Here is a 5,689-nt window from a genome sequence, read left to right as displayed (position 1 = left end):
ATATGAAAACATGTGCGCAAGGCCACACACACACACACACACACAACGTGCGCCTCCTACAAGTGCACCTGATTAGATGGTAAACCTAATCCCCCCACAGCGTTTTCATTTTCATGCGATAACACAGAGAGTAGCATGACATGGGGGGAGGGGAGTGGGGGAAGAGGATGGTCTCTTGATTGACTGTGGAGTTTTAAAATATTAACTACTAAATCCTCTTTCAGAGGCCTGTGGAGGACTAAGCTGTCTGAGGACACGCACACACACACACACAAACACACACATACAAACACAAACACATAGTTCACAACACACATATGCAACCAACAGCCCACCCAAAAACAGTAATTGGAAATGTATATTCGTGTGCCTTTATAATTGTTGTGATAAATGCAGCAATCTGGTTGCTGTGGATAATCTCCTGGACCCAGTCATAGTTCCTCTGACAGTGGGAGAACCCTTGTGCTTTTTCATAGTTCCTCTTACAGTGAGAGAACCCTTGTGCTTTTTCATAGTTCCTCTGACAGTAAGAGAACCCTTGTGCTTTTTCATAGTTCCTCTGACAGTGAGAGAACCCTTGTGCTCTTTCAGATCTACAAACAGTCCCCAGGCCCCAGTGGCACAGAATCATGCTGAATCAAATGCTAGAACTGGGTGGAAAAGGTGTGACAATAAGACAATGTAACCGTGCGCTAATGGGAGGCGGGATCAGTCGCTGTGTGAAACAGTGACACGCACGTCCGAGCTGTTCTGCTGACTCAGCACAGCAGCCCCTGAAACACACACACTGCTGTGTGAGAGGTGATCTTGCACCAGGACACCGGCCTGGACAGAGGCACAATAACCCTTCTGGAAGTGGTGTTCATCAGGCAGACACACACACACACATATGCACTCACACAGACACACACACTGCTGTATAAGAGGTGATCTTGCACCAGGACACCGGCCTGGACAGAGGCACAATAACCCTTCTGGAAGTGGTGTTCATCAGGCAGACATACACACACACATATGCACTCACACAGACACACACACTGCTGTGTGAGAGGTGATCTTGCACCAGGACACCGGCCTGGACAGAGGCACAATAACCCTTCTGGAAGTGGTGTTCAGGCAGACACACACACACACACACACACATATATGCACTCACACAGACACACACTCCATCACACACACATGCTTGTACATGCACGCACTGAGTGAGGCTGGGTGGTCTGAAAGTGCAATTGTTTGACTAGCGCTATTCAGCTGGATCACATCAATGGGCACACTGTAGCTTCACCTCAGTGGGAGGATGGTCCAGTACATTCTGTGTGTCTCTTTGTGAGAATGTGTAAGAGTATGACTGTAGGTCAGTCTGTGTGTGTGTGTGTGTGTGTGTGTGTGTGTGTGTGTGTGTGCCTATGTGTATCTGAGGCAAGCAGAGTCTGGTACGGATTTGAAGACTCTGCTATGAGAGTGTGTTCGCTATGCGGGTATGTTTCTGTGAATGTGTGTGTGTGTGTGTGTGTGTGCTGAGATGGGTGTTAAAGAGCATGCTGCTGCTGTCAATGACAGAGTAAGACCTTGACCTAACAAGAGGTTATTTAATACTCTGAAATTAGACTATATAAATTCTCTGCACACACCATTTCCCACCACACACACACACAGGCAGACACACACACACACACACGCGCGCACAAAGGAGCGTGCACACACACACACACACACGCAAACACATAGCAGGGATAGCATAAGCAGGTAAGTTTGTCACACTGCAGAAATAGTTCTCTCATCACCTGTTACAGGGGGCTATACGCAACCATACAAAAATAGTCTGACCAGTGCGGTTACTATTATGCAGTTCCACACATCCACATCAGTGCTTTAAAGCACACACACACACAAACACACACACACATACACATACACACACATACACACAAACACACACACACACACACACATACACATAAACACACACACACATACATATACACACACACACACCAGCTCTGTGGCACACTGTCAACTTTACTTCACTCTAAACCAAGAACAGGCTTCAGGTTACGTTCAGCATAACACAGTAGTGAAGCTCATAGCGCATACATCATTACTCTCTAGTAAACGGCAATTCAAACAATTGCACACACACAGTGTTGACCATCCACACATGAATAGACTACATTGCTCTGGTTCACACACACAGCAGACATTTTTGATTTTTTAAGGTATGTTGTTTTGCAAAGTGCAAATAAAAATGTAAGTCAAAATAATGATATCTCTCTTTAACAATCGCTGTATTCAACTTCAACAGTAGGTGACTAGATGATTGGAAGCAGTGCGATGCATCTGCAGAAGGGACTGCAGGGAATGTCAGGGAAATATGCGTGACACCCTCACTACAGGAAAGTGGAGACCAAAGAGTTCAAGCCTCAATTCCTTAGTGGGAGGGGGAGCATGACGTCATCATGGTGGCCTGACCGGCACAGGACCATGACTGGCTGTGTGCCTATGAGCCGCTACCTTCCCTCTTTCTCCCTTTCTTTTGGTGTGTGTGTGTGTGTGTGTGTGTCTGTGTCTGTGTGTGTGTGTGTGTGTGTATGTGAATATAAACAATATATAAACAATATATCATTTTTATATAACCAATATATATATAATGCAAAAGGAGCCAGAGCCATGGGGGTAAGATGAACCACTGCTTTACATAAAGTTGAGTCAAATCTTTGGTGTTTAAATTAGTGTTGCATCCTAACATGTAACCATAAGCAACTGACATTGTATTTCATATTTTAGATGCCGCATAAGAGCTCCATAGTCATGTGCTTGTGGCCCTAGTTTTTGTTTGCCTCCTTGTGGATGACAGAAGCTCTTTGAACAGCCTTTGAACAGCCTTTCCATACATATGTGACATGTTAGTGTTTATGTCATTAGTGACCAAGTTTGCCATTATATAGATATTCAAAACATTGTGTGACATGTTGGTGTTTATATTATGTTTAGAGCCTAAACAGTTTGCAATTATGCCAAACATACAGTTGAGAGTCTACACTGAAAGAGAAAAACAAATAATCTGTGAATGTTTAATTTAAGACTTCTATGTTTATTTCTGAATTCTACAGACTTTGCAAACCATCTTAAGGTTTCAGAACTGTAGACCAATTAGTTGTAATGTTTTTTAATGAACACCAATAAAATCAGCAGAATGGAGGATTTAATTATTAACATTAATCATATTTAGAATTATACTTTTAAAATCTGGTTGATACAATAGTTTTTCTCAGATGGCTCAATTTATCCTGTCAGCTGGATCAACCTACCCCTAACAGGGAGCAAGTTGAGCCACAAGATGACGTTTTTGGAACCCCATATTTTGTTTGAGTTTGAGTTAGGCAGACTGCTAAGGCTTTAAATTCATGGCACACATCCTGAACTTGTGTTGTATGGATTAGTTTTATTTCTGTCTCACATGCCCTTGGCTATAGGTCGACTTAAGTACATACAAAACGGCACATCTTACCCCACCATCCTCTACATGATTATTTCTACACATGAGTGGATAGTGGATACAGAAAGGTGTGCGGCCCGAAATGTTTATCAGTTGTCAAACAGCTATCGCTTCCATTTTCTTCAATTTCTATGGTTCGACAATCATCAGTCAAACTGATGAGATTGGGCTGTAAACTGCACCTCATCCCAACCCTGAGGATGCTGCTATATGGTAAGGCGTTTCTTGACTTTTTAGGCTACTTACTTAAGACAGCGTGGACAAATCGAGGATATGAGTTGTCTAACATATTTTGTTGAATGGTGTTCCACCATATATCAAGTGAGTTAGTGGAGCGCGATACACCCTGTAACAGGCACCGGTGATCGCGATTGACACACCGTCAGCTTGAGAAGAACTTGTCTAAAATCTCTTGACAGCCACCTGTAACAATCAACAGTGGTTGTCTTCCTCCAAAATGCCTATTTTATTCACATTACAAGAGATAGTTAGTTTCGCAGCTTTTCATTGACACTTACGGAGAATTCGCCGCTGGTCCGTCCAATGCTTTGGCTGGATCTCCCGTGATGACGTGCTTGAAACGTGTGTTCACGACCCTTCTGTCGCTGTAGTGGCCCAGTCTTGAACTACAGCGTTGTTTCAGATAGATGAAACGGATCCAACTGGGTGACTCATACACAATACTGGACGAATTCCACAGAGGCATAGGCTTGGAAAGCCATGGCGACATTACACAGCCTGGTAAAAACGATGTTACGCTGAGAGTTTGAGGTAGCTATAGTTGTGCCGGCCAGAACCTAAAATGTAACAGTTAGTGACAAAATGCTACATAATAGCCATAACCTACGTTCAAATTCTTTGAAAATCTTTTGCATAAAAATTACAAAACAGTGTTGCAATACCGCCCTCTGGCCGTAGGGAATACGACCCCTCTGTTAGCCCACGGTGCGTTAAAACTGGTTGCTGTACCCACGTTATTCACATACAGCCATTGTACCACTTTGTATATTAACACTCCTAATACATGTAAAATGTGTTTTTATCAGAGCTTTTAACCACGTGGTGGACGTCATAGGAAATCTAACAAAATCGCCCAGGACACTAAAAGAGTTTATGAAAATGTATTCTAAACCTCACAATATTACTAAAAAGTTTTTCAAGAATAATAACAGTCATCAAAGGCATCTGGTATTGATAAGTGATCAGTGCAGAACGATGAGTTAAAAAAAAAAAATCTGGAATGGGAGAGAATGCTTAGACAGCTCTTCATCTGGCGAGAACAACATATCAGTTTCTGTATTTGCTTTTATTAGATCTGTCTTATTAGTCTTGTATTATTACATATCTTTTAATAGATATTATGCCCACATCTATGCCACTGATTTCTGTATAAAGCACTTTACTTTGCCACTCTTGACTGACAGTCCATCCCTATATGCACTCTGTGTGCTTCTCTCCTTAGACAAAAGTGATGTGACAATCCTAATAAGTTAACAGCTCAGTGTTCCGTAACCTTGAATGCCTGCCAGTTCAGCTCATTACATCTGCTTTACGTCTGAAGCGGCATGTCTATAGGGTCTGGAGGGTTGTCCAGGGAACGGATCAATATCAATTCAATTCAATTCAATTTTATTTATATAGCGCCAAAACAATAAAATGTTCTCAAGGCGCTTTACAGAGCCCAATGCCTGGACCCCCTTAGAGCAAGCACTATGGCAACAGGGGCAAGGAAAAACTCTGTGTTAATCAGGAAGGAACCTTAAGAAGAACCACAGCACATAAGGGGGGACCCATCTGCTTGAGGTCGGCCGGGAGGAGATAGGAAAGGGGGGGTGGGGGGATTGTGTGGCAGAAGGCGAAGGGAAACAGCAAGTGGTAGATGTACACAACATGCCTTTGGTAGATGTACATGATATATATACAAACATTGTATAATGTATATACAAACATTTTATGGTATGGTACATGATACATACAAAAACAGCTTAGTGGGTAAACAGTGTGCTAATAGGGTTTCTGTTACAGGGGTAAGAAATAGGAACAGAAAAATGAAAAACAGAAAAGTCGGTGGTGGAAATAACAATAGCATAGGGTATGGGGTAGACATATTAGACATTAGGAAAGGCTTAGGGCCTTGACTACCACTTGAGTCACTGGTTTAAGGTTGTACATCAAATGTTGGAGCAGCTT

The 5,689-nt window shown here is 42.6% G+C and overlaps 1 protein-coding gene across 1 annotated transcript in view; it reads right to left on the bottom strand.

Annotated features, from left to right (window-relative positions):
* The window catches only part of tmcc1a (transmembrane and coiled-coil domain family 1a), a 25,778-nt gene extending 21,668 nt beyond the window's left edge, over positions 1-4,110 (bottom strand). Inside the window, exon 1 of the mRNA XM_031574212.2 lies at positions 4,018-4,110. The gene's annotated coding sequence lies outside the window, so the exon portion shown is untranslated. The remainder of the gene's footprint in view (positions 1-4,017) is intronic.
* Between the last annotated feature and the right edge of the window lie 1,579 nt (positions 4,111-5,689).

This window comes from Clupea harengus, chromosome 1, assembly GCF_900700415.2.
Source record: "Clupea harengus chromosome 1, Ch_v2.0.2, whole genome shotgun sequence".
Lineage (NCBI taxonomy): Eukaryota > Metazoa > Chordata > Actinopteri > Clupeiformes > Clupeidae > Clupea > Clupea harengus.
Note: the sequence above shows the minus strand (reverse complement) of the source record. Positions and strands in the feature narration are given on the sequence as shown.